Here is a 15,648-nt window from a genome sequence, read left to right as displayed (position 1 = left end):
TGGATAGTCTTGTATCACCCGAGTGAGGTAGCTTTGTTTTGTTTCTATTTTATTTTCTGTTCCATGATGAGATATGCCATCGACATTATTGTACACTTTGGTCTCATAGGTCCATTGGGTCCTTAGTAGATGCGTAGTATATCTTTCTTTCTTTCTCTTTCTCTTGGAAGAGAGAAGGCAGTCTTGTAAGAGAACCGAGAGTTATGAGCACGCTAGATTTGTAATAAGCATGAGGTTGTGACAGAGGAGCACACCATCCTTTGATGCTCTACACACTATGAAATAAGGCTGCTACCACTGCCTTTTTAGAGAGGGGATAGGACATGCGAACGAATATGAGGATCAAGTATGTGACATTATTTCTAGCTGAGGTACAGAGGCAATGAAATTAATCTTTATAAGGTGTTCACATGTCAATTATAAGGTTTATTTGGAGCTCTTTCATCCAATATGGACTAAGGCTATTTCTTTAAAAAGGGAAAAAAAGGGGGTAACAAACACAATCTCTGTGCTCACAGCCCATGCAAGCATCATGAGATTTGTGTGGAGCATTTTTGCCATATATTTGGCCAAGGTTATTGCTATATGAAAGAAAGTAGGTGGCTATCATGTGGGTATGTACATATTGTTTTTGGGACATTACTTCACTTATTCCGAGCTGCAAACTAGTATGAGCGCTTGGCTTCTTCTCTACTTCCCATCAATATGTACAAGGAGATGCAGTGCCACCCAAGCGTCACCATGAGGCCTTTGACAATCTCAAGCATCTATAATCTTCACTAAGGGGGAAGGACATTGCATGTAGGTGAGGTGGATGTGGATAGAACTAGGGGTGGCAAGGAGGAGGAGGACACGTGTTCGGATCCCAACCACAGAAATATTCTCAACGGTAGGTGAAGATCCTCTTTTTTGAAAATTTGTTTTTCTCGTTGTTCCACATGCCTCCTTATCCTTCTAATACATGTCATCCATAGTGAGAATCATATGTTGAGTATCTCCACTTGAATAATATTATATTGGGGATATGTGCCCTTATGAAACTCTTCCACCTTATGAAAGGTTTAAATTGAAGCCAAGCTTTCCATAAGGATCTTGAGAGGCAACTTTTATTGAGGTCTTTGCAATCACTAGAGTAACCTCCACCAATACTCATTAGGTTAGGGCTCCCCATTTTGTTGCCAACTTAGAATTTCTATGCATGTGTGCATGTATTTTTTGTGCTTTCAATGAAGGTAGATACTAAGAGAATAACACAAGCTTGTCTCAGTTGGTATTAGACAACCTAGATTACATTAAAAGAAGAGCTATGACATGCTTCGAGTTCTTGAGACTATGATCTTAAAGTATGTTTCCTTGATTTGCAGTGAATAGCTTCTTACTTGGCTTCTTCTATGTTTTCCAATTCTTTCACCTTTATTTGTTGTGATCGAAGGAGATTTGACTACTTATTCTACTCTTGATTCTCACCAACTTCTCTCCTTTCCCCTATTTTCCCTAATCTAGATGTGATGTTATTGAAATGATCACCAATTTGAGTTGCCAAAACCAATTACTTTGTACAAGTATAAAAACTTATCATAGTTTTAGTCACTAAAAACAAACATCAATTTTTTCATCAAGTATAGTAGATTTTAATTGTCATTCACTAATGTTAACCACGCTGTAGATTAACATGGTTTCACTTGCCTAGTGCTGGATATATAAAGCATCCTTACCTTGTGCTTAATGTCAAATATGGAAAGTTGAAGGACTTCATGTACATACTTTCTTAAGGCTAGTAATAGAGGCAGGACCATTCTTAGGTTTGCCCGGCCTAATGTGAAAACTAGCTACTTGGATATAAGTCATTTTTGACAACAAGAATGCCCTTGCAATAGAATACTTGTGAACTTTTCCTTCTTCTCTCCTCTTGCTTGCTTATGCTCTATTGAATCTTGCATGTTTGATGGATGCTTGTTTGACAGGATTGGTTGTAGGTTTGATTGATACTATGCTCCATCGAGGAAGCTAATGTAAGCAAAAAACCTACCTTCTCGAACACGCACTTATCTTTTGTAAGGTGGCACTAGAACATATAAAGCACTCTTACCTTGTGCTTAATGGAAATTCCAAGACTTCGTATACATACCTGCTTAAGACTAGTGATAGAGGCATAACCATTGGGTAGCCTAATGTGAAAACTAGTGACTTGTATATAAGTCATTTTTGACAATAAGCAATACACAATCATTCCTTTGCAATAGAATACTTGTGAACTTCCCCTTCTTCTCACACACTGGTATGATTGTACTCAGTGACTTTGCCAGCGGACTTTGAGAGTCTAGAACATAAGATCTATGAGTCATATGAGCAATACGATTCATATGGATATTGAGAGCAATACGATTCAAATGGATATCCAGAGAAACCTCCATCCATTGTTTCCTTGCTCAAAGCTATGGTGCAGCAAAGGGAAAGAGACTTCAATAACATGTCATGTAGACCACCTCTTCAATGTTTTCATTGCAAGGGCCTAAATCACGTTGGGCCAAGTGTCCTAATAGAGCCATCACACCCCAAGTGCCCCAACGCCTTCTTTAAAATCAAGTGCCAAACCCCAATATCATTCCACATAGAGTTGTGTGTACTCAAACATGCTTTCAAGGATTGTCCCAATAGAGTGACCATCACCCCAGTGGTAGGAGTATTAGCCACTTTAGTGAGCCTTAGCTTGTTAAGCATATAAGGAGGAATTATTCATACATCCCCCTCTCAATGCCATCATGAGGCTCCAAGACAATGACACTCGACACCTAAGAAGCAGAAAGGTCATACTTCAACCTTGAAGCCACTTTGGATACAAGGGCTTATTTATACAATCCCCCTTATTGCCATCAAGGCTCCAAACCAAGATGAGGGTAAGGAAACATCCAAGGCAGCTAAGAAGTAAAAAGCTCATGCTTCAACCTTAAAGCTAATAGCCAAAGAGCTTGAGCCTCAAGTCCCAAAGGGTACAATAGCCCCTAAAAAAGGTTAATATGGTGCCATGGAACACACAAGGAAGGTAGCGAGTGAGTAGCCAAGTAAGAGCAAAGTCTAGCATGAAGCCACATGAGCAAAAGGAATTATCCCACATTGATGTGCAAGCCAAAAGGTGTACTTCCTCATATAAAATGGGACCATTTTTAAGCAATGAACATATCACTTGCACTTATCTCAAGTCTCTTTATGTATCCAAGCTAATTCATCTTAGTGTCTAATTATACTTGAGTGCACACACTCATGATGAGTTTTCTTCATTTCTATCCACCTTTGATTAGTGTAGTCATTACCATAGGATTAGTGTTTCATTAGGAAGTTATTTAGGGGAGCTTGATCCATGTTTCTCAACATGGTATGAGAGCTTAGGTCTAGCTCTCCTAGTTTAGCCTCAATCCATTAGCAAGAGATTAGGGTTTCTGTTATCTTTAGGATTAGGAACTTTTAAGAAAGCATTTAAATTTATATTTAGGTAAAGACTCATTAGCTTCCCTTAATCTCTCGTATCCCCAACCTTATCCACTTCCTTCTTGAGGCCAAATTTTTGTGAGCTTTCCATTAGTAAATAGAGCCAAGAGCAGGCATATTCACTTTAGCGCAAAGCGGCATATTCACTTTAGCGCAAAGCTACTACTAGTAAAATGTTCACAACAACAAGAGAAGGAGATCTACCAAATCAAGAAAGTGCAAAAGGCCAAGCACAATGAACTGTAGTAAGAAGGCAGACCATACATGCGTCTCTCAAGAGAAATATTAGTAATAGCTCCAAGAGAAGTAAGAAAGGAATGACTACAATAGCAACATGTAGCACACATTAAAAATAACAATATTGAAAGAAACATCAATAGCCACACATTAAAAAAAACAATATTGAAAGAGATAAGGTTATCTCTTAAGGTTTTTGTTTAAAAATAAATTCTTGGTGTAAAGTGATCCATAAAAGGGTGTATTCACATGCTGCCTTATAAAATGTGTTTATGGGATTTGTTATATCGACACACGAGCATCATCGCTTTCAACACACCAACAAGGGTCATGATCACATTGGCACCAACATAGGCCTTGATGACATCATCAACATCCACACTTCCCTTTAGCATAAAATTATTGTAATATTTGTGTTCGATCATGAGTCCAAAAATGTTGTAATACATGGCCAAATGAGCACGTATAACTACCACTACCCAAGCCTATGCTTATCTCAAATATTGTAAAAAGGGGTCACCAAATGAGTAGACACCCATCTAGTTTTGTTTTTCACCACATTTGATCACCTTAAGTAGCTGTGTTGGCACCTAGGGAGGTGTATGCAATCACATCTTATCACCTAGTAGCAGTTTAGCACTAAGGGGATGACATATAATCCTTGCATCCAACCACCTTACAATAGCCTATGAATATGGCACCAAGGGGGGGTGTTGAGAAGTTGGTGCCATGGAGCACACAAGGAATGTAGGGAGTTAGTAGCCAAGCAAGAGCAAAGTCTAGCATGAAGCCACATGAGCAAAGGGAATTATCCCACGTTGACGTGCAAGCCAAAAAGTTGTACCTTCTCATATAAAAGGAGGACATTTTCAAGCAATAAAAATATCACTTACACTTATCTCAAGTCTCTTTATGTATCCAAGCTAATTCATCTTGGTGTCTAATTGTACTTGAGTGCATCTTAATTAGCACACACTTGTGATGAGTTTTCTTCATTTCTATCCACCTTAGATTAGTGTAGGATTAGTGTTTCATTAGGAAGTTATTTAGAGGAGCTCAATCCATGCTTCTCAATATAAAAGACTAGAACCAGAGGTCTAAAAGAAGAAAACCTCGAAGAGCACCCGAAAATGTAACTCACGATCACTTGTCAAGGGAAACGATGTCGTGACCATTAAAAGTGGTCGAAACGATAGCTCCAAAGATGCCTCCCAAATGGGCGAACCTCGTATCAAACTAGCTCTTTCCAAAGAAAAGAAACCCATTGACTTCACAAACCTTCCAAAGAAACTCAAAGAGTACCCCAACCCTCTTGTGTTGGAGAAGGAGCGAATGAAATAAACCCAAGTGCTTACAAGGAAGGTGTAGGTTTGAACTAGAGTCAGTACTTGAGAAGATTGTGGAGTACGCACCACTGAATCTACTTGAGTTAACACCTTATGTAGCCTCTTCTTTGTCCCCACCACCTACTAATTCACATTGTCTCTATTACCAATGCTTGTTAATGCTAAATCTCTCAAGCCACAGAGACTGGCGGCCTAGCTTCATCATAGAGCTAGGGACAAAGTCTGATGCCATGCCTCACTCCCAAAAAAAAGGTATGTCGAGACAATGTCAAAGAAAGCACATCCATGTATTCAATTGTCTAAATTAGGGTAGGTTCTCCTACAAGACAAAGCATTGTAAAGCTCAAGATTGGATAGGATAGGTTGGTGGATGAACATATTATCGTTCTGGCTTAAGCCTAGCACATGTAAATAAATGAAGTACAAGTGCTTGCATCATCCAAGATACGGCTTCTTCTTGGATTCTCTATCTACAAAATCTGGACATGTACAACATGGTTTGTCTTTCACATACACATTATATTTTCGTACGTGCGTATCATCCTTGTACAATTCGATCTTGAAAACTTCATACTTGTGCTCCAGTCTCTACACTTCTTCTACCACCATAGCTTTCATTTTCAAATCGGCCTTTATTTTTTATTTTTGTCGCTTCCTCTGATATCGACGTGCGATACTTGACCCTTATGCCATTTTGCATGCCTGAGCCACTCGCCTTTGTGTTAGTAGTAGTGGACCCATATGGCGGTTCTTTGGAAGTTGTAGTTGACAAGGTTAGATGCAGGTGCATGTGTGCGTGCATAACGTGAGGTGCGAGATGCGAAAAAAATGAAGATGCCCAGATTGATATATGCAGGTGTATGTAAGTGAGCTACATGAGCAATGGTGGGTAGAAGGTGTGCCCTATGTGTGTACTCCTCCAAACTCAAAGATTTCTCCAACTTTTCTTTCTTCTCCATCGTATTGTTTGTGATGGCCTCATTAAATATTAGCATTGAAGTTGTTACTATGCATATCCAGAGGGAGGCCAATAATGTGGAGGTCAAGAAGAAGACCATAGATGGTGCACAAGCATGGAAAGGTCTCACATCCTTTCCACTTCCTGGTAACGATGATGCTATTTCTCAAGTGAAGGCCAAAGTGGTGGGCTTAATTGCGATATGGCGAGCCCATGGTTTTATTGATGAATCGTTTGAGCGTGTCTTGCTAGAGGAAGTGCGGAAGGGTACGAACACCATTTGCTTACTTTGTGCCTTAACCTTGAAGGACAAGCAAGGCCCATACTAGTAAAGATGATGGTTTTTGCATTTACGTTTTTGGAAGTTGTACATGAATGAACTTGGTTTTATTTTCAGTTTGAAGCAATAACCTTGATGTATAGGATGTGATGTTGTAATGTTTTTTTGTTCTCTCTCTCAAACAATTATGTCATGAAACTCTCTCCAACTCTCTTCTCCCCTCTCTCTCTTGATGGAGGGGGGAGGGTATCTTTTTGGAATCCACTCGCCGGATTCCCAAAAAGTGTTCGCTAGAAAATGCTCACCCAAAAATCCCCTAAGCGTACCCACATAGGGAAGTTACAATTGTAGCTCTATGGCAAGACTTAATGACACATACTGTTTTGGCAAGCCTAAGGTAAGATCTTGACTTGAACAACTAACCGGCACAATTCTTTGGTTTCTAGTTCAAATGGTGAGTTAGATAATCAATTCTCTTTGTTACTTTCACTTTCTAGTATAATCCACCACTTGGAGAGAAGCAACTCTGAAGAAGCTTCAACCAAACCTTTCTCACATTTGATATTTTTTTCTTCCTCCACCTTTCCTTCTCTTCCACTTGGCCTATATTTCCTCCTCCACTCCAAAAGTGCTTCTTCTACTCCCACTTGGCCTATATTTCCTCCCACTCCAAAAGTGCTTCTTCTACTCCCACATGTGTTATGCTACGAAAGAGCAAATAGCCTAATCTTCCAACTTCTCCTTCAAATCCATAAGCTTTTCCTCTTCCTAAAAATCCCTAAAGCTTCATGAATATAATCATTTCTAGCTTTTTTTCTCCCAACTAACTAATATTGGTTAGAGATTGGTTAAAAAAAGAATGATAAAAAGATCTATTGCATTACCAATTTCAACCTCAAAATGAGCATGGAAGTTCATTATTTTATATATCCAATAGGAGGAAATTCTCATTTCTCTCCCTAATTCTCACAATCAACCTTTATTCTCTCAATCAATCGATGTGATAAGCATGTGCCTATGACATCATCAAATTTATGTCATTGTGATGACCTTGGAATATCTACTTTTCCATAAAACTTACATTCACTAACATTTTAGACAATTCATTTGATGACCTATGGAATCTCTACTTTTTTCCATAAAACTTACATTCACTAACATTCCGACCTATGGAATCTCTACTTTTTTCATAAACACTTACATTCACTAACCTTTCCAACCTTCCATACATGCATCAAAACTCAAGGACTATTGTTTCCCTCAAACATACAATGTCCATTAACAAAAATTTCAACAGCCAAGAAGCATTTGGAAGAGTGATTTTAGTGTATTGTTCATGCTCACCTTTAGTATGATTTTCTAACATGATTTTTTGTTCTTACTTAAATATTGATCACTCACACTAGCCAATCTACATTTTTTTGGGTAGTAGAAGAGTGTTAAAGAAGGATGACCTTATAAGGATCTCGCTTTAATGCTTTTATATGTAAGAAAGCATAAATTACACTTTTGAATTGGCAAGTTTTGATATTTTTGCCAATTAATTACTAGGAGCACCATGGAAGTAAAATCATTTGCACTTGTACTCTTAATAAGACTATAATGGCTTCTCTCAAAGCATAGTCACATATGTTTCCCCATTGAAGTCATGCACACCCTTCACAAGTGTTAACTACCTTGTTCTTCTTTTGTAAACACCTTAATCTAAAAAAGGTTATGAATGCATCTATAAGTTTATCATTGTATAAATTTAAATTTCATTAAAAAAAACAAACATTAATTTACAAGAATACATTTACAGTCTGCACATTGTTATTTTTAGTGTTTTCTATCATGTGTTTTGTTCTATCCCTATAAAGATGGATGTCTCTTTCTAAGAGATCTCTCTTTGTGTCTTGGTATGTTTATCTGATCTCTCTCTCTCTCTCTCTCTCTCTCTCTCTCTCTCTCTCTCTCACACACACACACACACACACACACATACACACACACACACACACACATGTAATGGAAAACAATGCTCCACCCTTGTTGGTGTCACTATGTGGGTGATGGGTTGCTATATTTTGCAAGGCCCCTTATATAGACATTGTGTTGAGCACCTGGGTGTCCACCAATTCCCAATTTAGACACTGGATATTGATGATTGTAGTTGAATGGTTAGGAGACAACTTATGTAGACTTGGCACCATGCCAAGTAGGATGTATGTAAGTGCTTGGTTGCGCTCTTGGATACTAAAGGAGATATTCCGAAGACACCTAGTCCTCACATTGTGGGGATCGAATGGGCACACCTAGAGACAACCTCGAATGGGTTAGGAAGCAACTACACCAAGACTGTAAGACTTTGTTTTAGTGTTATATGGTACTAGTTGAGTGATGTGTTAAGTTTGGTCCATATGGACCAATTGTAGGAGGGTGGCCAACCAACATAGGCTGACCTACAATACGACTAGCCCATGATACTATATATAGACTAGTTTAATAGTCTTCTTAGTTATATTAAGATCAATACCTTAGATCTACCTTCACTGCATTGTGAACCCTTGTATATGCATGCCATTCTCTGACTAGACCTAGCCAGATCACCATCAAATCTCCTTGTCAAAGTGCACGAATGCATGGCAGATGCTATCAATTTGTAACTTTAGTTTGTAGGAGTTTGTAGAGCAGATTATTCACCATCTCTCTCGTAACAAGTTCATCTATCTAGTGATCATTGTGTTGTGCTATATTTTCTTACAACATGCACTCATGTAGAGATGCAGAGGTAATTTTTATTTTGATAAGGATTTTCTTAAGCTTTTTTTAAATATACATAGTTTTTTTTGTTCAATGGATCATCTTATAAGCTTCAATATTGTATGTCCTCTTGTTATCCATAAATTTTATGCTTTATAAGAGTACGTATCACTATTGTGGTCACTTCTATGTGCATGCGGTTAATATTAAGTATATATATATATATATATAATTCGTCATGTTAGAACTTTACATTAATCCCTTACAAGGCCTTCAATCTCATTTTATATCACCTGACTGGTCTCACAACAATTGGAAAAAAAAATTAATTGGTGGATTTTTTATATTCACACGACCCTATACACACTTCTACACGCACTTACATACACCCTAGGACCCTAGTGCTGCATGAGAGATACCTTAGTCATGCACAATAAGGCATAGCATCCTTAATCCTAACGTGCACCCTGGGATCCTATACACACTTCTACAGAAGTGTGTACATGTACACTTAGGACCCTATACACACTTCTATGCACTTACATACACCCTAGGACCCTATACACACTTCTATGCACTTACATACACCCTAGGACCCTCTACACACTTCTACACACTTACATACACCCTAGGACCCTAAACACACTTCTACACACTTACATACACCCAAGGACCCTAGCACTTAGTCATGCACAATAGAGCATAGCATCCTTAATCCTAACATCACATCAATACAAATACATCATTGAAAGCAAGGCTTAAATACATCAATATAGAGAGCCAAATTAGAAAGTGTAAAATGATTATACAAGAAACAGCATTTTGCAAGATGTTAGTCGGTATAAGCTAATCAATATAGAGAACTGAACTATACAAGAAACAACATTTTGTAAGATGTTACTCAATATAAAACCAAAAATACATCAAGATGGACATTTAAAACATGCATATATGCACATGTTATCGCACACACCCCACCCTCTCCCTCCCCTTATTTGGCCCTTTATGTATAGAGGAGACACGAAGACCATCGTTAGCAACATCAAGGGATATATGGTCCCTAATTATTCTTGTCATTATTCAAGAATATAAGAGCAAGGACCATAGTGCAAGAATTTTCTTTTAAAGCTAAAATACCTTATACTCTTTGAAGATTAAGATTATTTCAAACAAGGATTTTAAATTTTACATGTTATAGAAGGATGGGTGGATGTATGCCAATGGCATCTCCCACATAATGCTCCCCCCAATCTACCTATAACATGAACAAGGAATCAGGGTTACAGTTAGGTTGTTTCTCTATCCCAAGCAAGTGGCTATCTTTGATCCTATATGAAAAAGAAAGGGGACTCTCTCTCTCTCTCTCTCTCTCTCTCTCTCTCTCTCTCTCTCTCTTCTCGCTTGCATGTAGCTAGGGTTTCCCCCCCTTTGAGTTAAAGTTGGGAATAGGTTGTTTTTCTAGCTTAGTCTCTGTGTCTTGCAATAGTAGACCTGAGATTACGAGAACATCTAATCTTAATACTTGCTCTCTACCATTTCTGCTTCTCAAGTTGGGACTCTCTCTCTCTCTCTCTCTCTCTCTCTCTCTCTCTCTCTCTCTCTCTCTCTCATTTGCATGTGCTTTGGGTTTTAAGTGGTTGAGAATCTCTTAGTGGAGGTAGGATCTCCAACAGCTCTCTCTTTTGTAAATATGGGGCATTAATTGCAAATAATTCCCAAATAATGTGTGGCCAAATTGTTTGATCGCTACTTTAAAGATAACCAATTTTGGATTATTGTTTTTACCCTTACCTTTTGTACGAAAAGTTTTTTCTATTTATTTATGATATTTACCAATGCTCTTTATATTCTTCTCAGCTTTGAAAAGTCAAAGTGTTCATTAAACTTGGCTTTGAAATTCAAAATGGAAACCTATTGCTCTTGCTTTACGAAGGAGAATATGTGTTCTTTAGTGACTATGCTAAAGAGTTATCATACGGTGCTGCTGAAGCTTGATTAGCATTTGTAAAATTGTAAGGTGAAGTCGTCGTTTTTTATGTTATATAATTAAGAAGGAAACCTGTAATCAAAATTAAGAAGGAATTATATTTGCTTTTTTTTCTTTGTATGTCAAAGTATGCGTAGTTTTTTAGAAGTGGGCAATGCCTTGGTGAACTTTTTCATTTTTTCTATGCATGTCAATATGATTGGGGACCTTTTTTTCTTAGCATTTTGTAAGGGTTTAATAAATAATTTTAATTATTACACCACTTCAAGTCATGTATTATTTATAATTTCCAAGGTGTAGGGAAGAAGATTTCTCTCCATCAGTGTCGATTGCTCCAACACAGTAGCGATGGCTTTTCTCTTTGAGCCTCCTTAGTCTATGCTACCTGTAACCCTAATCCATGCTTGGGTCTTTAATATAGGCTATACCTTTTGACTACAATTTGCCTACAATCTTCCTTGCCTTAGTGTCATATAGTCTATGCCCTTTGACTCCATACTGTATGTACCCTCCTTTGACTCCATACTGTACCCGTGGAAGATACAGTTTCTATATTTGGCATCCCACTTGGTCCTTAACAATAACATGCAAGTGTTCACAAATATGACATTGAAGGCTTCTTGCTAGAGTAAGCCTATTTAGGAGTCATTCTAAACTTAGGCTTCTTGCTATTTAGGATTCATCCCTTCAGTATATGCACTATTGTGTTAACTGCCTTGGCCCAAAAGTTATCCAACAATTATGAAAGAAAGATGCATCTAGATTAGCCTAGGATTATCCTAACTAGCTTGGATTAGGGAAGCAAGAGAGATTAATACCAAAGGAATGGCTGAAAAGTTATCCAACAATTATGAAAGAAAGATGCATCTAGATTAGCCTAGGATTATCCGAACTAGCTTGGATTAGGGAAGCAAGAGAGATTAATACCAAAGGAATGGCTGAAAAGGTATGTATCCAAAGGTAAAATGTTCAATAGTGTCAATATTCCTAGAGCACATGCCTTGTATAGTCCCAAGGCCCATGTGCCCTAATCCCACATGTAAATGACCCTAAGCCTATGTGCCTGGGTCCATCCCATGTGCATGTGCATCCTAAGAACACTTTGTTTACAAACCATCCCCTCTTAACATGATTTCGTCCTTGAAATCGAAGGGTGGTCGTGCCCAAAGAAAAGACATATACAAGCGGCTATGTACAAAAGCCAAAAATCACATCCATGACTGAATGTCGATGTAGCAGAAGACCCATACATGAATCATATAACCCCCAGGGTCAAATGGAAAGGATAAAGGGCCCACATTGATGATGAGGGTATCTATGCAATCGCCTGGATCAAAAGGAAATCCGGAGCATGCAAAATCCAAGCAATGGTCCAACAATAGTTTGGTGCAAGTGGAAAGGATAAGGAACCAATGTCGATGACGAAGCTAGTCGAGTTTCCTCCAAAATCAAAGGGATATGTATGGTATACATCCCAAACCGTTGAAGCTGAAATGGTAGTAGCTCCTTGGTTTCCTGGGTCAAAAGGAAAGCTCAACTCTGAAGTTGAAGTAATGATGCTCCTGGGATCAAAAGGAAAACTCGACTCCAGAGTGGTAGTAGCTCTAGGGTCGAAAGGGAAACTTGTAAGCCCATCCTCATGGCCACAATCAGAATCTAGCACAAAAGGTATCCACCAAAAAAGCTCAAAACTCTTGGCCAAAATGTCAAATGGTCCTGGCACAAAAGAATCATTGTGTAGGCCAAGATTGAAATCTGTCATAGATGCATCTGAATGGTGAGCCACATATCCAAAAACTATTCTCCTCAAATGGCAAAGAATGCATCCAAAGGAAAATGCCCTAACTCTAAAGAACATAGGCTCGTCGACACCCGTGGTACCCAAATGAACATAGCTCAAGATCGGCCTCATGTAGAGTCAAATGTGAACGCATGCCACCATCCCATGTAGCACCACTCGAAAAGTTGAAGGCATGATCCATCATATCAATGTATGTATGAGTATGATCCGACCCATGCATAATATCTCCATGTGCAGGACACTCTATATGTGTGTGTCCCTCTAAGATAAAAGTTGGATCATCATGAAGATCACCATCACTAAGTACTGACAAAGTGTCTACTCAAGAGAGATAAGTGGTAACCAACTCACTATCAATGGAATCTCCAAGGCCACTACGGTCATCCCCCAAAGGTATAGATAATCTCCATCAATGGTGTCCCTATGTGACCTAAATCCCATGATAAATCAATCTCCAATAATAGTGGATCTAAGGGAATACCTAGATCAAATGTAAAACTCTCGAGGTTAATGTCATAGGATATGCTAAAAATATGATCGATATGCATACTCCTACGATGCCTCACCTCCACGAACTCATCACTACTCTCATGCTAGTACTATCCTTGACTGCTCAATCACAAAAACTCAATCCACACGAATGATGCCAGGAATGCTATAAAAACTAGGAGTAGTGTTCATATCCGAAACGTCTCCACATGTGAAAACTCTAGAGGAGTAGTCCAACACATCTAATACTAGAACCTCGGGTCTATGCTCCTCATGGTCTATGATGTGCTCATCAACATGTGAAGTGTCATCCCCATGTGTAACTAGGGATGTATGACAAGCCGAATGATCATGACTAGTCAAATTCCCATCAAGATCATCGAATGCATCACCATGGTCGTGTAATGTATCCCTATGATCACTAGGAATAGAGATAGGTAGCTCTATGATGCTCTTAATGGTCGATGTACTCGCTGCCATCTCTCCCATCAAAATCATGCCCACATGATCTAACTCACACACATTACTCTCAAAACCACCATCACATACATCATCATCATGTGCATATGTGTCAGTGGCAACATGTGCACGTGTATTACTATCATCATGTGTATGTGTGTGCGATACATCAATATCATCATGTGTATGTGTGCACGATACGTCATCATGGGTATGTGGGTGTGATACATCAATGTCATCACACGTGTGTGTATGATCATCACCATGTGTACATGTGTCAACATCAATATCATCATTAACATGATGATCATCATCAATATCCACATTATCATCCATTGAATGCATGTCATCATGATACCCATCCTCATGTTAATGATGATCATCATCAATATCCACATTATCATCCATTGAATGCATGTCATCATGATACCCATCCTCAGGTATATAGTCATCTCCGCTCATAAGTGTAGGGAACTCAATCAAGTCCCCACATACATCATCCCATGAAAGCAATGCCGAACCATCCATGTAAAGATAACCACATAGATCCTCAATAAAATCACCATGTGTAGAATGTCTGGACCATCTGGCATGAACATCCTCCTCATCAAATAAGTGTCTAAACTGGCTAGACAACAACATCTGAAGCTCAAACATCCATATGTGACATGAATATGATATGTCATGATGTCGGTGAAAAAAGATCTAGAGGTCGAAGCCACGATGTGCCAAATGTATATATGAACTCAGTAAATGATATGTATCTCCACGCCTGAAATGGTAAATCATAATGACGGGCATGGAACCATAGTGATAGGGTATGAGCGGATGCCACACGATCAGCATATGGGGGGACAGAGTCGTAGTGATGCCAAATGTATATATGAACTCGGTAAGTGATATGTATCTCCACGCCTGAAATGGTAAATCATAATGACGGGCATGGAGCCATAGTGATAGGGTATGAGCGGAAGCCACACGATCAGCATACCTATCGCATAGTACATACCATTATGGGATAATAGTATTCTCTAGCATGTAGCCTATTTGGTAATGTGTCAAATCCAATCTAAGTCGTCATCTCTACACCACTTGACCTCCTAATCTAAGATGTTGTCTCTACACCATTTGGCCTCCTAGGCCACCATCTAGTGCGGGTACAAGAATGTTGATCATATTACCTAAGTTGTTCAATCATGGCTACTCCTCATAGTCGAGTCCATACATACATGAGCTAGCTAGAGCGCCAATATTAAAATATGAGGTTTGAGCATTGATATACTAAACCTTACTTGTGCACTTAGCTTTTTGACCATCCCCCCTATATAACAATATGCAACATAGTTATGCATATAAATATCCATGTCTCTCTCTCTCTCTCTCTCTCTCTCTCTCTCTCTCTCTCTCTCTCTCTCTCTCTCTCTCTCATGCGCATTCCCATGCTGTGTGTATTGGTATGCTATATGGGGGCCTCTTCAGTTTTGAAGGAAGAGAGAGAGAGAGAGAGAGAGAGAGAGTAGAGGGCTTAAAGGAAAGATAAGTTTGTGGATCTACACGAAATGTTTTTTTTAAAGAGTACATAAGATGCTTGTTGTTTTCAACTTAATGAAGTTCAACTACATTGGACATGTTCTTATTTAATGCTCTTGGCATGGGAGGATGTTATAATTTAAGTCTTTACAACAAGCAAAATTTGTTAACATCCTCAGAAAGAAGTACCGATGCAAAGAGGATGCAAATAAGGATGTTGTCTACACCCTTTTTCATTGTCACTCCATGGTTTGCTCGCAATTCATCATGGGTTCTTGTTCTTTTTATTTAATTGAATAAAAGAGCATTCAAGCTCCACTTTCCTTTCTTATG

This window comes from Cibotium barometz, chromosome 3 (assembly GCF_041138505.1).
Source record: "Cibotium barometz isolate CiBa-2024 chromosome 3, ASM4113850v1, whole genome shotgun sequence".
Taxonomy (NCBI): Eukaryota; Viridiplantae; Streptophyta; class Polypodiopsida; order Cyatheales; family Cibotiaceae; genus Cibotium; species Cibotium barometz.
The sequence above is the reverse complement of the archived record's forward strand: the minus strand, read 5'-3'. Positions refer to the sequence as shown.